General features: G+C 36.9%; 1 protein-coding gene across 1 annotated transcript in view; it reads right to left on the reverse strand.

Annotated features, from left to right (window-relative positions):
* Positions 1-19,093, reverse strand: part of PAK5 (p21 (RAC1) activated kinase 5) — a 421,808-nt gene that overhangs the window by 245,848 nt on the left and 156,867 nt on the right. The gene's annotated exons all lie outside the window — the stretch shown is intronic.

Raw genomic sequence — 19,093 nt, forward strand, 5'->3', positions numbered from 1 at the left:
AAAGAACACTAGGGCACATGTGTCTTTTTCAGTTATGGTTTTCCCAGGGTATATGCCCAGTAGTGGGATTGTTGGGTCATATGGTAGTCTTATTCCTATTTTTTTTTTATTCCTAGTTTTTTAAGGAATCTCCATACAGTTCTCCATAATAACTGTATCAATTTACATTCCCACAAACAGTATAACATGGTTCCCATTTCTCCACATCCTCTCCAGCATTTATTGTTTGTAGATTTTTTAATGATGGTCTTTCTGACCAGTGTGAGGTGATACCTCGTGGTAGTTTTGATTTCCATTTCTCTAATAATGAGTGATGTTGAGCATTGTTTCACATGTTTGTTGGCCATCTGTATGTCTTCTTTGGAGAAATATCAATTTGATGTTCCATCCATTTTTTGATTGGGTTGTTTTTCTTCCTTGTTTTGAGCTGCATGAGCTACTTGCCTATTTTGGAGATTACTTCTTTGTCAGTTGTTTCATTTGCAATTATTTTCTCTCATTTTGAGGGTTGCTTTTAATCTTATTTACTGTTTCCTTTATTGTGCAAAAACTTTAAGTTTAATTAGGTCTCATTTGTTTACTTTTGTTTTTATTTCCATTACTCTAGTAGGTGGGTCAGAGAGGATCTTGTTATGATGTAGGTCAAAGAGTATTCTGTTCATGTTTTCCTCTAAGAGGTTTATAGTTTCTGACCTTACATTTGAATCTTTGCTATTGCACACTTAATAGATTCAGTATAGTATAAACCTAACTTTTACATGTGCTGGGGACCCAAAAACTTCCTGTGACTTTCTTCATTGTGACATTTTTTTTTTTTAACTGTAGTGTCTAGAACTGAACACACAATATCCCTGAGGTATGCTTGTAATATCCAGGAGAAACATATGCCATGAAGAAGAATAAAGTTGGGCAAGCATGAGAGTGAAAGGAAGCTACTGGGAAAAGAGATCAAGAAAGACTCCTAAGAGATAGCATTTGAGGAGAAACTTGAATGAAGAAAATGAGCATTACAGACAGTAGGGCCACCAGTATTCCAGCCTATGAAGATGGCATCTGCAAATGTTGAGGTCATGACTGTTTGTAGAGCATTGAAGGTCCTGTGACCATAATGGAGTCCACAGAAAAGAATGGTATAAATATAAGATAGGGCAAGCAGCTAGTGATCAGACTGTGGATGGCCTAACAGGGTATGGTAAAGATTTGGGGTTTTATTACAAATCTGATGGGGAAGCCACTGGAGAACTTCAAGTATAAGGTGGCATTTTGATTTACATTTTAAAACTATTCCTAGGTTTGGGGAAACATTATAGGAAAGCAGGAATATTAGTTAAGGGGCTGGTTAGGTAGCACAGGTAAAGGATGATAGCACCTTGCACTTAGGGTGGCAGTGGTGTGGGCAGTGAGAAATGGTCTGACTCTAGATATACTTTCAAAGTATTGATGACTATTTGATGGGTTGGCTATGGTGCAAGAGAAGCAGGGTGGGTAGCAGTCAAGCAGGGTGGACAGCAGTCTACCTGGGGAACAGCTGGAGAGGAGCATATTTACATGGTGCCTTTGTCCCTTTGGGTTGCAATAACAAAGTGTCACAAACTGGACAGCTTATAAGCAACAGAAATTTACTTCTCACAGTTCTGGAGGCTGGAAGTCTGAGAACAGGAGGGCAGCAGCATAACTGGTGAAGGCTCTCCTCGGGCTGTATCCTCATGTGGTGGGAGGGGCTAGGGAGCTCAGTGGGATTTCTCATAAGTACACTAATTCCATTCTTGAGGCTTCCACCCATATGACCTAATCACTACCTCAAAACCCCACCAGTAACACCATCATTTTTGGAGATTATAATGTCAACATAGCCATTTTGTAGAAGATACCAACACTCAGATAATAGCAAGTATGTTGGTCAAGAAAATCAAGGGTTCAGTTTTGGACATTGGGATAAACTGATTAAAAAGAATTGTCCAAATTCCTCATTTTTCACTGTACCCATACTTTTCACCAAGTAACTTCCTAGGTCACTCCGTCTCTGATTCTAGGTTTGGTTATGTGGCTTGATTTAGAGAGGTCATGACTGTTCATAGAACACTAAAGGGACACAGCAGTTTCCCTATATTTTCAAGTGCTTGTGCTTTTTTGATTTTTCATGTGTGTCATGACCAAGAAAACAGGTCCAACTTAGCTGAAGCAGGAGAGACACTGGAGACAAACAGCATGGTCCTGGTAGTAAGAAATTCATAAAGAAACTGAAGCATCAATAAAGGAATGAATCACAAAACCCAGGCTTCCTCTTGGACTATTTCAAGAAGAGCTCAGCCTGGTTGACTATGGAAAAAATTATCTTTAATTTATAGTTTAAGAAAGCTTATTAAAGCTTTTGGTGTCAGGAAATTCTATTTTTACAGATTATTATCATATTTTGAGAAACCTGTCTCAAGTATAAGATTTCAGGGCATTTCCGATTTCTCTGAATTACCAGCACTCACTCAGCTACTAGTTCATCATCAATGTCTTCATGGTTTTTGCTTCTGATATTTCCCTGCAGGATAAAGAACGGAGATAAATGTACCATGAAGCCAATAAAGCTAAAGGCTCAAGGTCATTCATTTGTTCACGGACATCAAGGCCTCGGCCTAGGAAGGACCCTAGCCATATGTTCACATGGTCATATATTTTTGAAGATTATGCAAACGTAAGATTTTTAACAGCAACTGGTTAAGAGAACTGTCTGTTTGTAATCCAACTTCCTACATTACACTTCACTATATGTTGCATGGAGTTGGGGTGGCTGTACTTATTTGGGGGCTCTAGCTGAGGATGTACTTGAGTTGGAGATTAATTTGGTTAGTTAACGGTGGGACATATTTATGTGTTTTGCAGTCAATTTCCATTACAGTTCAGCTTTTGCTAGTTATTCCAAGTGCAGCAATGCCATCCAGGAAATCTCCAACACCTCCACTTACTGACTAACCCAGCATCCCAGCATAAAGATGCAGGGCCTGAAAGCATATTGCAATATAAGTGTGCCCTGCAGCTCTGGGTGTATGTGCAAGGGGGAATGCTGCCTTTTGTAAAGCTCCTTAAGCCTTGTCACGTGGGCACAAGGGCACAAGAAGTATGCAGAGATGTATTTTCAAAGATTCACAGAACTTTTGTTTTGTAAGTTGATGTAGTTTGAACATATCATTTAACAGCACATGGAAAGTTGTTTTGAAGGTATCATAGATCAGTCTTATGGACTCTGTGGGAGAGGGAGAGGGTGGGGAGATTTGGGAGAATAGCATTGAAACATGTATAATATCATGTATGAAACGAGTTGCCAGTCCAGGTTCGATGCAGGGTACTGGATGCTTGGGGCTGGTGCACTGGGACGACCCAGAGGGAGGGTAGGGGAGGGAGGAGGGTTCAGGATGGGGAACGTGGGTATACCTGTGGTGGATTCATTTCAATATTTGGCAAAACTAATACAATATTGTAAAGTTTAAAAATAAAATAAAATTTAAAAAAAAGATAAAAAAAAAAAAACAAGTGAGAAACTAAACCTCTTTCCTTTGATCATATAAGAAAGGTACTTTTATATCTTTATTTAGGAATGGAAGAAAGATCTCAAAAATTAAATATGAAATGAACATTTGATTAAACCAATAGAAATTATTCTGATGTTGAAGAAGTCTTTTGTACTAAAATACTTTTCAGACCACATCCAAAGCATTCATTAGGAGGAAAATGGTGAATAGAAGTAACAGACTGGTTCTTATTTGATAATTCAATTAATAAAAAAGAGTGAATCATATGAACACTTGGGCATATTTCCATTTTTTCAATTTGACACAAAGATTATGAAGATAAAATTCATCATAGAACAAACAATGACAAGTCACTGGAGATGTGGTTCATCAATTTAAAGAGTGTTAAGATTAGTCATTGCACAAGCAAATTTCAAATGTTGTGAAACCTTATGGCTCATGAATTCAAAAAATATGGTAGAGGTTTTTCAAAAATTTGATAATTCTAAAAAATTTTACATACCACTACTAATAACAAGATGTGATGCCCAAATAAGCTTTCCTAGATGTCAGTAAAAAATAAATTTCAGTCAGACATCTTAAAGAGAAAGCTGTATTATGATTCTATTTTCTTTGCAGAAGGATGTTTCAAAATAATTTTTATATTTAAAAGTAAAGAGATAATCAAAGCATTTTGTGCCAACATATACAGTGGCCAAGATATTAGACAGGTGGTATGAGAGGTAGTATGGCATTCTATTTGGAGGAGGCAGTGGCACCCCACTCCGGTACTCTTGCCTGGAAAATCCCATGGACAGAGGAGCCTGGTAGGCTGCAGTCCATGGGGTCGAAAAGAGTCGGACATGACTGAGGGACTTCCCTCTCACACATTGGAGAAGGGAATGGCAACCCACTCCAGTGTTCTTTCCTGGAGAATCCCAGGGACAGGGGAGCCTGGTGGGCTGTCATCTCTGGGGTCACACAGAGTCGGACACGACTGAAGCAACTTAGCAGCAGCAGCAGCAGCATGGCATTCTATTAATAAAAATATACTGCTTTTCTGATTTTGTGATGTTTGCATTGTTAGCTTATTAACTTCATAATTTGTTATGAGCTATTACCTCATTCTAAATATTCACATTCCTACCTAATTTTGTATTCACAGGCAAATGTCTTTAAGTCATGGATCTTTAGGTTTATGAATCTTGCATGCTGTGCCATTGGTTACTTTTCCCTGATATGACTGCTCAGAAGTGTACATTAAAAAAAGCAACTAAAATGTATACATGAAGCACAACGGCAGTTCAATCAAAGTAGAAATGTCAGAGTGAAAATGCAGCTGCCTTAGCAACCATCTCCCTTTGTGATGGCTACACAGCAATTTCACTACTGGTATTCGCCTTCAACGGGGTGGTGTGTTTCAATAAACTGAAGTTCCCAATAAGGGTGAGTGATTCTAAGCGAAGGCGATATTAACCAAATGCATGACAAAATGGAGCACAAGGATTAAACTAAGCAAAGAAATATAAATAGAACTTTGATGATATGGCTGCAAGAAAGAAAGCAGATGGATTTTATCAAGTAAAGTGTCAGTGCCCAAAGCAGAACAATCAGCTATATGTGCTATCAATAGAAACTAAAGAAATATGCCCTGGAAGATGTTTAATTAATTTAATAGAAGACAAAAAGTGCAAGTTGTGAATTCTGAGTAACTGATTCAAAGATTTAACCATTTAAGAGTTTTCTTAAACTTTTTAACCATCTAGTGTAGTTACTGAAGATATATGGCCTTTGTCTTCTTTCTAGAAATTCTACCAATTCTAGGATTTGAATCCAGTGAATGTCAAACCCATTAACACTTCATTTATCCTACAGTAACTGAGTCATACTTCAACTTTTTTTTTTTTTTAGGATTTTTAAGATTTATTTGAAAATGTTATCTAGTAGATAAAATCATTACAATACAGCTTTAAATATAAAAATATTTTCAGTTTTAGATAATTTATGTTAATATGATAAAGGTTGAAAATACCTATTTTTCTTACTTTATCATCAAACATGACAGGCATGCTAGAATGCTCACTGAACATTCATTTATGGTTTAATAAATAATTTAAAATTTAAATTAATATCTACAAAGGTCATGAAATGTTTCCAACATAGTTTATTCAGTACTTAAGGCTGTATTTTTCCCCCATGTGTATTTGTCCTCAAAAATCTAGCTAAATGATGTGAGATAGATAAGTTTTAAAATAGCTTATTTAGTAATTTTCTGGTGGAGTTTTTAGGGTTTTCTATGTAGAGGATCATGTCATCTGCAAACAGTGAGAGTTTTACTTCTTCTTTTCCAACTTGGATTCCTTTTATTTCTTTTTCTGCTCTGATTGCTGTGGCCAAAACTTCCAAAATTATGTTGAAGAGTAGTGGTGAAAGTGGGCACCCTTGTCTTGTTCCTGACTTTAGGGGAAATGCTTTCAATTTTTCACCATTGAGGATAATGGTATCTGTAGGTTTGTCATATACAGCTTTTATTATGTTGAGGTAAGAAGGAAATACAGTGATTTCTTAAGAGGCAAGAAAATTCAATTTATTAAAAAAAATTTTTTTTAAGCTTTGGCAAATCAAGTATTGTTGGGGGTACACTCCATGGTAGACATTGCAAACTGAGATGTAAGTGCAAAATCTCACTTTTTAACCAAAGTGATGTTTAAAATACTTGAAATAGAGGTACATAATATTATGTCTTATTACGGGTGATGTTAACCTTGATCATTCAGTTAAGGTATATCTGCCACTTAGTGAAATATAACTATTCCCTGCTCCTTTGTAATTCATAAATATCTTAGAAGTTAAACCTTGAGATTATGCAAATATCCTATCCTCCACCAACTTTAGTCTTTGTATCTATCAGTGGATTGTACCTGCAACAATTATCACTGTGGTATCTGCCTAATGGTAATTTTCTCTTTTATTCTTCCACTGGACCGTAATCAATGCTATTTATTAATTAGAATTCTTTCATAAAAGAGAGTACCCCATCACCCCATTTATTTATGTAGTTATTTATATCACCAAGGAGTCTTATTTTATTTCACAAGTTATAATCCAAAATTTAATTATATATCAGGTTGCTCACAAAGTCCCAGTTTTGGTCCTTTGGAACTCCTCCTGGTTCATATGTCCTTTTGACATGTTCCTATTCTTTTTCGAGAAACACATACATTCTAGGCAATTCTCTTATTTTCCCCACCCCAGCCATGGGACCAACTACTTCTCCAAAGAGCTCAGGATCCTTTTTTTGGAAAATGGCTTTTTGTTTAAAAATCAAGGATCTGGGTGCTGTGTATGCTTTTTTCTATTTGAGGATCACTAACCTTAGGCTTTCTCAGTGGACAGAGTCAAGAAACATAAGTATGTATAGTAACCCATGCCCATATTCATATCTGTAATCACACAAAACCTCAGTCTAATCACAAGAAGCCATGAGACAATTGTGAGCCATTCTACCAAACGACTGACTAGCATACTTCAAAAGTGTCAGGTTCATGAAAGAGAAGAAAAGAATGAGTAACTGTTCAACTGGAGGAGATTGCAGAGACAATTACATATGGTGTGGGAGCTTGTATTGAACAAAGAAAAACATTAATAAGAAAACTGATGAAATCAAATGGGGTCTGTACCTTAGTTTATGGCAAGTGTTGGCACATGGCACAACCCATGGACCTAATCTGGTCTGCCACCTGTTTCTGAAATAAAGTTTGGACATGCTCTCATTTTCCACACATGGTCTATGACTATTTTTGTGCTACAAGGACAGAGCTACACAGAACTGGCAGATACCTAAGAGAGTTACTCTCTAGTCTTTAACAGAAAAAGCTTGCCAGCTCCTGGTTTATAGTCTTGTACCTAATTTTGTATCCACAGGCACACCTCTTTAAACCATTTTTAAATCCTGTGTTTGGCAACTGTATTATGGTTAAATAAAATGTTAACATTAGGGATGAATAGTGTACAGAAACTCTTTGTACTATCTCTCCAGTTACTCCATAGCCTAAAATTACTTCAAAAAAAAAAAAAAATAAATTGAATGAGGTGCCAACATTAAAAAAAATAAAGAAAATTTACATAAAATTTCTGTATTTGTGGGTTTTCCCCTTCAAATCAGGATGTTTGATAACACTGCCCAATAATCAAAAGAAAATGAAAGTTAGGATTTATGGATAACGTGTCTAATACTGCTTGACATTGACATTGACTTTGACATTGACATTGACAAATGACTTGACATTGACTTTGATAGCATCAGAACACTGACTTTGTTTGGCATGAATATTATTGAAAAGATAACATTTCCTACTCTTTATTTTAGCCGCGTATAGTTAATGCTTTGGTGAGAAAAGGTAGGCTCATTAAAAAGGGTCAGAAGTCTGGCATGAGTCCTATCAATTCTTCCTCTTTTCTACTGCTCCTTGCCCAGACAAGCAACATGATGGTTAGAGGTCCAGTGGACACTGATATCATGGCAGCTTGGATGAATACTACTAGCCAAATCTCAATGTTGTTTACAAAAACTGGGGCTTCATTCACCAAAATATTTTTGGTAGAACATGTGTCCTTGGTGAAGAAGCAAGCACTAAGGTAGCACTGCCCAAGAGAAATGCAATATTCAGCACAAATGTGAGTCACAAATGCAATTTTAAATTTTCTGCTAGCTGCATTGGGCTTCCGAGGTGGCAGAGCAGTAAAGGATCTGCCTTCCAATGCAGGAGACACAAGAGACAGGTTTGATACCTGGGTGGGGAAGATCCTCTTGAGGAGGAAATGGCAACCAACTCCAGTGTTCTCGCCTGGGTAATCCTGTGGACAGAGGAGTCTGGTGGGCTACAGTCCATGGGGTCGCATAGAGTCAGACACGACCAAACGACTAAGAATACACACAGAATAACTGCATTAAAAAGGTAAAAGAAACAGGCAAAGTTTTAATAATGCATTTTACACCAACATAATCAAAATATTATTTCAACAGTTGCCAGTGAGATATTTTCATTTATGTTTTCATAATAAACTTTGAAATCTATTATATACTTTATACTTGAGGCACATCTCAATTGGGAGCAGCCACATTTTAAGTTCTCAACAACCACAGGTGATTAGTGGTTTCCATACTGGGCATTACATGGAAGTGAAAGTTGCTCAGTCATGACTGACTCTTTGTGACCCCATGGAATACAGTCCATGGAATTCTCTAGGCCAGAATACTGGAATGGGTAGCCTTTCCCTTCTCCAGTGGATCTTCCCAACCCAGGGATTGAACCCAGCTCTCCTGAATTGCAGGCGAATTTTTTACCAGCTGGAAGCCACAAGGGATGCCCAAGAATACTGGAGTGGGTAGCCTATCCCTTCTCCAGAAAATCTTCCTGACCCAGGAATTGAACCAGGGTCTCTTGCATTGCAGGCAATTCTTTACCAACTGAGCTATCAGGGAAGCCCCACAAATCTAGAATACTCTATGACTTACTGTGATATATATATTTTTTATTTTATTTTTTAACTTTACAATATTGTATTGGTTTTGCCATATATCAAAATGAATCCACCACAGGTATACATGTGTTCCCCATCCTGAGCCCTCCTCCCTCCCCATACCATCCCTCTGTGTTGTCCCAGTGCACCAGCCCCAAGCATCCAGTATCGTGCATTGAACCTGGACTGGTGACTCGTTTCATATATGATATTATACATGTTTCAATGCCATTCTCCCAAATCATCCCACCCTCTCCCTCTCCCACAGAGTCCATAAGACTGTTCTATACATCAGTGTCTCTTTTGCTGTCTCGTATACAGGGTTATTGTTACCATCTTTCTAAATTCCATATATATGCATTAGTATACTGTATTGGTGTTTTTCTTTCTGGCTTACTTCACTCTGTATAATAGGCTCCAGTTTCATCCACCTCATTAGAACTGATTCGTATGTATTCTTTTTAATGGCTGAGTAATACTCCATTGTGTATATGTACCATAGCTTTCTTATCCATTCATCTGCTGATGGGCATCTAGGTTGCTTCCATGTCCTGGCTATTATAAACAGTGCTGTGATGAACATTGGGGTACACTTGTCTCTTTCAATTCTGGTTTCCTCAGTGTGTATGCCCAGCAGTGGGATTAAAGATCTAAACGTAATACCAGACACTATAAAACTCCTAGAGGAGAACATAGGCAAAACACTCTCCAACATACATCACAGCAGGATCCTCTATGACCCACCTCCCAGAATATTGGAAATAAAAGCAAAAATAAACAAATGGGACCTAATTAAACTAAAAAGCTTCTGCACAACAAAGGAAACTATCAGCAAGGTGAAAAGACAGCCTTCAGAATGGGAGAAAATAATGGCAAATGAAGCAACTGACAAACAACTAATATCAAAAATATACAAGCAACTCCTACAGCTCAATTCCAGGAAAATAAATGACCCAATCCAAAAATGGACAAAAGAACTAAATAGACATTTCTCCAAAGAAGACATACAGATGACTAATAAACACATGAAAAGATGCTCAACATCACTCATTATCAGAGAAATGCAAATCAAAACCACTATGAGGTACCATTTCACGCGAATCAGAATGGCTGCGATCCAAAAGTCTACAAGCAATAAATGCTGGAGAGGGTGTGGAGAAAAGGGAACCCTCTTACACTGTTGGTGGGAATGCAAACTAGTACAGCCACTATGGAGAACAGTGTGGAGATTCCTTAAAAAACTAGAAATAGAGCTGCCTTATGATCCAGCAATCCCACTGCTGGGCTTACTGTGATATTTTAAAGATCTTAGGAGTGATTGTAACCAGAGAAGAAAAAGGATGAAATTATAACTACAATGGATTAATGAATTTTCCAATAAGAATATGATAGAAATTATATTAGCAATACAAGAGTGAAAAGTGAAAGTCCCTCAGTCATGTTCCGACTCTTTGTGACCCCATGGACTACACAGTCCATGGAATTCTCCAGGCTGGAATACTGGAGTGGATAGCCTTTCTCTTCTCCAGGGGATTTTCCCAGCCCAGGGATCAAACCCAGATCTCCTGCATTGCAGCCAGATTCTTTACCAACCGAGCTATCAGGGAAGCCCAGCAATACAAAAGTTCATACCAACTAGTTGGATTTTTTTAGGTTTTTAATCTGGCAATGTTAAAGCATATACTCTGCAGTGTGTGAATGCTAAGTAGCTTCAGTCATGTCTGACTCTCTGTGACCCCATGGACTATAGCCCTCCAGGCTCCTCTGTCCACGGGATTCTCTAGGCAAGAATACTAGAGTGGCTTGCCATTTTCACCTCCAGGGGATCTTTCCAACCCAGAGACTGAACCCACATCTCTTATGTTTCCTGCATTGGCAGGCAGGTTCTTTACCACTAGTGCTACCTGGGAAGCAATATAGAAGTATATCATTAGAAATTGGGGCTTCTCTGGTGACTCACCTGGTAAAAAAAAAAAAAAAAAAAAACCCGCCTCGAATGCCAGAGACACAAGAGAGGCGAGTTTGATCACTGGGTGGGGAAGATCCTCTGGAGAAGGAAATGGCAATCCACTTCAGTATTCTAGCCTGGATAATTCCATTGACAGAGGAGCCTGGTGTGTTACAGTCCATGGGGTTACAAAGAGTTGGACACCAATGAGCACAAATACACACACACATCATTGGAAATTGTCTCACTTATAACTCAAATATTTTGTAGATAAAGGAATTATTGGGATATTAAATTGTGCCAAAATAAAGCCTATTAAACTTTAGTTAAACATCCCAAACATATAATGAAACATTTATTTACATCCTGCAACACTGGATAATAAAACATAGGAATTCTGCAGTGAATATAAATGTCAAAATTAATAGTACAGTTTTATAAACAGCTTCCAAAGTGATTATTAGACTTTAGGGCAGAATTAATTTACATTAAAAATTGACATGCAAGGATTTTCTCCATAGTCAAATGAGGTCATTAAAAAAAAATCTATAAATTAGGTCAAATAGAAGATATAGAGGTCAGGTTGCATGTTAACAAGCCATAAAACATTTAGGCAAAAATTAAAGCTGTGCAGAAAATTAAATATTTTTCTGAAAGCATTTGAAGAAAAATAGTCTTAAACAGCTTATGTACTTTAACACCAATAAAACAATTTGAGGGCTTAAGGCTGTCAAATACCTGATAATTCAGTAATACCTAGAGTATGTGCTTTTTGTGGTAGACTTTCATTTGCATTCCTTGAGATTGTAAGACAAATAATTTGCACCAAATGTAAATGGTAAAAGTTTCACATTTAAAACACTGACTATCTTTTTCCAGCCCTTTACTTTCAGTCTGTATGTGATGGTACAGGGAGGGAGGAGGGAGGGGGGTTCAGGATAGGGGACACGTGTATACCCGTGGCGGATTCATGTTGATGTGTGGCAAAACCAATACAATATTGTAAAGTAATTAGCCTCCAATTAAAATAAATAAATTTGTATTAAAAAATAATGAAACACTGACTATATATTGTTCCGGTGTTCTCTATAGAAGAAATGGGATAAACATAAGAGTAAAAAGTAGGAAAAAAATAACTGAGAATCCCAGGACCCAAGATATTGTTGACATTTTGGTCTACCTCCTTCCACACTAATACTAGCATAATTACTGCTGACAGATCTTGTTGATATAATAAACTCAGGGGGTCTTCCTGTAGGTCAGATTCCACCAACAAATCTGCTAATCACTCTTGGAAAATATATACCCTCACACTTCCCTCTCCTACACAGCCAGCTTTCTGAAGGCTGCAGAGAGTTCCTTTAATCTGGAGTTGATCTGTTGGTATCTTCTCCCGTGTGCTCTTCCCCCTACATCATCTCCCCTCAATCAAAATTCAACACCTGTATAATAAGACCTCTGTCTAAAAACACACTTTCTTTCAGTTAGCTCAAAGCTTTGTAATGCTCCTATTTAAGAATAATTTAAAAAAATCTTTGCTTGCATAGAGACACGGATTACCAGCTTTGCTTATTTACAACATTAGAACAGTAGAAATATCTGGAAGAAACATCATCTTTTACCTCAAACTCACTAATAACATTGGTACTGGCTATAAATACAACCCTTTGGTTCTATTTTACTGGGCTGTACTTTGTGCCTGGAAGAATCTACTTTCTCAGAAATAGCTGCTGCTAAGTCACTTCAGTCGTGTCCAACTCTGCGCGATCCCATAGACGGCAGCCCATCCCTGGGATTCTCCAGGCAAGAACACTGCAGTGGGTTGCCATTTCCTTCTCCAATGCATGAGAGTGAAAAATGAAAGTGAAGTCGCTCAGTGGTGCCCGACTCTTAGCGACCCCGTGGACTGTAGCCCACCAGGCTCCTCCATCCATGGCATTCTCCAGGCAAGAGTCCTGGAGTGGGGTGCCATTGCCTTCTCCGCTCAGAAATAGATTCAACAATAAATATTTATCAAGGTCTTAACAGGGCAGACTTTGGGTTCAGGGCAGGTTAGTGAATTGTGCATGAATCAGATATGGCCCTTTGGTTGCACAAAAGTAATAGTTTAATAGGGAAGATGGTCATTAGTAAACTAAGCAAATGAATACATATTTATATACTGGCATCAATGTACTAAAGACAATAGACAACTGATGCTGAGGTGGAGAACACAAGATAGCCAATCTTAGTTATTGACCAGAATTCAGGAAGAATTGACAAGAATTCAGGAAGTTTCCCACTTTCTACATCAAAACTGAGCCTTCTGCTCAGATGCATGCCACTGTGGTAAAGGAGGCAAGGACAGAATGACTTGCACCAAGAGTTCCTACACTGGTTTTTTTTTTTTTTTTTCATTTTGTTCTTTAATAGAAATACAAAGTTGTGCTAGTTTCTGGTATACAGCAAAGCATAACAGATTTTTTCAGATTCTTTTCTATTATACTTCATTATGAAATACTGAATACAATTCCCTGTGCAGTGGGAATTTATTGTTTATCTATTTTAAATACAGTAGTTTGTATCCCAAATTCCTAATTCATTTCTCCCTCACAAGCTTTCCCCTCTGGTAACCATATTTTTATATTCTATGTCTGTGAGTTTGTTTCTGTTTTGTAATAAGTTTGCTGGTATTATTACCTACACTTGTTTTAACAAGTAAATTCTGAATGATTTATTAAGGTAGAGTCATTTACGTGGAGACGGTTCTCTTTTTGGGCTTCCCTGGTGGTTTGGATGATGAAGAATCTGCCTGCAATGCAGGTATGGAAATCCTCCCAACAACCACCACGGAGGGAAAAAAAGTGTCTTAAGGAAGCTTTTATTAGATTTCCTATTGTTATAAGGGTATATCTCCTTCAAGGCTACTGTATGCACCCTACCTTTGAAGTTGATCTCAGATATAATAAAAGAAAAGCTAACTGCAAAGTTTATGACAAAATCCAACACCCATTTATGATAAAAACTCTCCAGAAAATGGGCATAAAGGAACCTATCTCAACATAATAAAAGTCAAATATGGCAAACTCACAGCAAACTTTATTTTCAGTGGTGAAAAACTGAAAGATAAGGAAAAAGACAAGGATGCCCACTATCACAACTATTATTCAATATAGTTTTGGAAGTCATAGCCACAGCAATTAGGGAAGAAAAAGAAATAAAAGGAATCCAGACTGGAAAAGAAGATATAAACTCTCACTGTTTGCAGATGACATGATATTACACATAGAAAACCCTAAAGGTGCTACCAGAAAACTACGAGAACTAATCAGTGAATTTAGTAAAGTTGCAGGATATAAAATTAACATACAGAAATCCCTGGCATTCTTATACACTAACAGTGAAAAATCAGAAAGAGAATCAAAGAAACAATTGCATTCATCATTGCAACAAAAAGAATACAATACCAAGGGATAAACCTAGCTAAGGCGACAAAAAAACATATATACAGAAGACTATGCAAAACTGATGAAAGAAATCAAAGAAGACACAAACAGATGGAGAGATACATGGAAGAATCAATACTGTGAAAATAACTATACTACCTAAGGCAATCTACACATTCAGTGCAATCCCTATCAAATTGCCAACAGCATTTTTCATAGAACTAGGACAAACAATTTCACAATTTGTATGGAAACACAAAAGACCTTGAATAGCCAAAGCAATCTTGAGAAAGAAGAATGGAGCTGGAGGAATCAACCTTTCTGACCAGAGTATACTACAAAGCTAGAGTCATCAAGACAGTGTGGTATTGGAACAAAAACAGAAATATAGATCAATGGAACAAGATAGAAAGTGCAGAGATAAACCTACATACTTATGGGCACCTTATGTTTGACAAAGGAGGCAAGAATACACAATAGAGAAAAGACAGCTTTTTCAGCAAATGGTGCTGGGAAAATTGGACAGCTACACATAAAAGAATGAAATTAGAACACTTCCTAACACTGTACACAAAAATAAACTCAGAGAGTTTCCAGGTGGTTCAGTGGCTAAGACTCCATGCTCCCAACACAGGTGGCTCTGGTTTGATCCTTGTCAGGGAACTAGATCACACATCCTGAAACTAAGAGTTTGCATGCCACACCTAAAGATGCTGTATGCCACCACTAGAAGATTTGGCATGCTGCAATGAAGATTAAAGAGCCAGTGTGCTGCAACTAAGACCCAGCAAGGTGAAATAAATAAATAAAAAGAAATACATATTTAAATAAATAGATAATCTCAAAATGGATTAAAGGCCAGAAGCTGTAAAACTCTTAGAGGAAACTATAGGCAAAACACTCTTTGACACAAATCACAGCAATATACTTGTTGACCCACCTCTTAGAGTAATGGAAATAAAAACAAAAATAAGCAAATGGGACCTAATTAAACTTTAGCACAGTAAAGGAAACTATAAATAAGATAAAAAGACAACCCTCAGAATGGGAGAAAATAATTGCAAATAAAAGAGCTGAAAAGGGATTAATCTCCAAAATCTCCAAAAGCAGCTCACGCAACTCAATACCAAAAAAAAAAACAACTCAATTAAAAAGTGGGCAGAAGACCTAAACAGACATTTCTCCAAAGACATACAGATGGCCAACAAACACATGAAAAGATGCTCAACATCGCTCATTACTACAGACATGCAAATCAATACTGCAATGAGGTGTCACCTCACTCTGGTCAGAATGTCCATCATCAAAAAAATCTACAAACAATAAAAGCAAGAGAGGGTGTGGAGAAACGGGAACACTCTTCTACTGTTGGTGGCAGTGTAAGTTGATACAGCCACTATGAAGAACAAAATGGAGATTCCTTTAAAAACTAGGAATAAAACTACCATATAACCTAGCAATCCCACTACTGGGCATATACCCTGAGAAAACCACAATTAAAAAAGACACATGTAATTCAGTGTTTATTGCAGCACTATTTACAACAGTCGGACATGGAACCAACCTAGATGTCCACTGAAAGATGAATGGATAAAAAAATTGTGGTACATATGCACAATGGAATATTGCTCAGCCATAAAAAGGAATGCATTTGAGTCAGTTCTAGTGAGGTGGATGAACCTAGAGCCTGTTATACAAAGTGAAGTAAGTCAGAAAGAAAAAACAAATACTGTGTATTAACACAGCAGCATGGATATAGAAAAATGGTACTGATCAACTTATGCACAGGGCAAGAATAGAGACACAGACACAAAGAACAGGCTTTGGACACAGCAGGGGAAGGAGAGAGTGTGACAAATTGAGAGAGTAACATTGAAACAAATACATTACCATATTTAAAATAGATAGCTAACAGAAGGTGCTATATAACATAGGGAACTCAATGAGGTGCTCTGTGAAGACCCAGAATGATGGGATGGGGTGGGGGGAGGGAGGGAGGTTCAAGAAGGAGGGGGACATATGTATACTTATGGCTGATTCACATTGTTGGGTGGCAGAAGCCAACATAATATATTGTAGAGCAATTATCCTCCACTTAAAAATGCATTTTAAAAAAGAGAAAGAAGAAAAGAAATCAGTAACAAATATCTCTGTAAAGTTCCGAAGTATTTGGAGACTAAATAATATACTTCTAAAAAACCATGAGTTAAAGGAGAAATCAAAAGCAAAATTAGAAATATTCATAAGTAAATAAACATTTTTAAAAAAACCATATAAAATTTTGTGGGATGGAAAGACAATAGAACCTGTGGGACTTTTAAAAATAGCTGTATTATTAATAAAAGAACATAAGAAAAGTCTCAAAGCAATGACCTCGCCTTTTGCCTTAACAAAGCCAGGATAAAAAGAGGAATAAAACTCAAATTAGAAGAAAGTAAATAAATGTCACTATGGAAATCAATACATTGCATAAAAACAATGGGAAAAAGGAATAAAATAGAAGTCTGTTTCTTGATACAATTGATAACAGCAAGAGTGATTAGGACAAAAAGATATGACACAATTTACCATTCATGATTTTTTATTTACCAATATTATAAATGATAGAGGAGGCATCACTACAAGTTTTAAAAAAGGACAATTAAAAATGTGTGACAATGAACTTGTGAACTTGGATGAAATGGTAAAGTCTTTGAAAGGCACAAACAACAAAAGCCCACTCAATAACAGCATCATATCTATTAAAGAACTTGAGTTTGTAATTTAAGACTTTCCAACAAAGAAAACTAAGTGTAGATAACTTTCCTGGTCAACTCAACTAATTAAAGAATCAACAATATCAATTCTATACAACTTGTCCAGAAAAATGGAATAAATGAATCCTTTCCAATTCACTGTATTAATCAAGCATCACTGTTACCAAAACCCAGTAGAGTAGACAATAATCACCATGATATAGATGTATAGATTTCAATGAAAATTTTACCAAATGAATTCAACAGTATAATATTAAAAGGGTGATACATCATGGCCAAATAGGGTTTATTTCAGAAAAGCAAGTTTGGTTTACATTTGAAAAAAATCAATGTAATTCACCATATTAATAAGCCAAAAATTATATTCTCAATAGACACATAAACAGCATTATCAAACTCTGACATCTATTCCTAATGAAAAATCTCACAAACTTGGAATAGAAGGGAACTATCTAACTTGATGAAGTGTATTTATAAAAGATATAAAGCTAACATCATATTTAATAGTCAGGGAATTGATTGTTTTTCCCCCTCTTAGAAATGAACAACAAGACAAAGATGTCTGCTCTTACCACATCTATTCAACATCGTTCCAGAGAATCTAATTAGGGCAAGGAGGCAAGGAAAAAAAAAAAAAAGATGATTAATCTCATCAGTTCTTGTTAAGTATGTGGAAGGACTGGGGTCCTCATATACTTCTAGGGGAAAGTAAAATAGTTTAAGTGTTTTGGAAAACAGTCTGGCAGTTTCTTAAAACGTTAAGCATATGCCTACTATATGACCTAGTCATTTCATCTGAGTACTCATTCAAGAGAAATGAAAGCATATGCCTATACGAAGCCTTGTGCATGCCTATTCAGCAGCTTTACTGGTAATAGCCAAAAACTGGAAACAACCCAGTCTATCAACAGGTAAATGTATAAACCACCTGTTTTGTATGCGTACTACAGACTATTGCTTAGCAATAAAATGGAATGAACTATTGGTATATGCTGCAACTTGGAGGAACCTAAGTAAGGATGCAGACCAACAAAGTATACATACTATTATAATTTTATTTACATAAAACTCTAGGTAATGCAACTAATACATAGTGTGATAGAAATAAGATCAGAGGTTTCCTGGGGACAGAGGTAGGGGTGGAAAGGGAGGGAAATGAGAGACAGACTTTAAATGGCCATGTGATGTATGGAAATACAACAAACCTCAAATAGCTAAAGCAATCTTGAGAAAGAAGAGTGGAACTGGAGGACTCAAACTGCCTGACTTCAGGCTCTACTATAAAGCCACAGTCATCAAGACAGTATGGTATTGGCACAAAGACAGAAATATAGATCAATGGAGCAAAATAGAAAGCCCAGAGATAAATCCACACACCCATGGACACCTTATCTTCGACAAAGGAGGCGAGAATATACAATGGAGAAAAGACAATCTCTAACAAGTGGTGCTGGGAAAACTGGTCAACAGCTTGTAAAAAAATGAAACTAGAACACTTTCTAACACCATACACAAAAATAAACTCAAAATGGATTAAAGATCTAAACATAAGGCCAGAAACTATAAAACTCCTAGAGGAAGACATAGGCAAAATACCCTCCAACATAAATCACAGCAGGATCCTCTATGACCCTCCTCCCAGAATATTGTAAATAAGAGCAAAAATAAACAAATGGGATCTAATAAAATTAAAAGCTGTTGCACAACAAAGGAAACTATAAGCAAGGTGAAAAAACAGCCTTCAGAATGGGAGAAAATAATAGCAAATGAAGCAACTGACAAAGAATTAATCTCAAAAATATACAAGCAACTCCTGCAGCTCAATTCCAGAAAAATAAATGACCCAATCAAAAAACGGGCCAAAGAACTAAACAGGCATTTCTCCAAAGAAGACATACAGATGGCTAACAAACACATGAAAAGATGCTCAACATCACTCAT

Source organism: Bos indicus, chromosome 13, assembly GCF_029378745.1.
Source record: "Bos indicus isolate NIAB-ARS_2022 breed Sahiwal x Tharparkar chromosome 13, NIAB-ARS_B.indTharparkar_mat_pri_1.0, whole genome shotgun sequence".
In the NCBI taxonomy this organism is placed as follows: Eukaryota; Metazoa; Chordata; class Mammalia; order Artiodactyla; family Bovidae; genus Bos; species Bos indicus.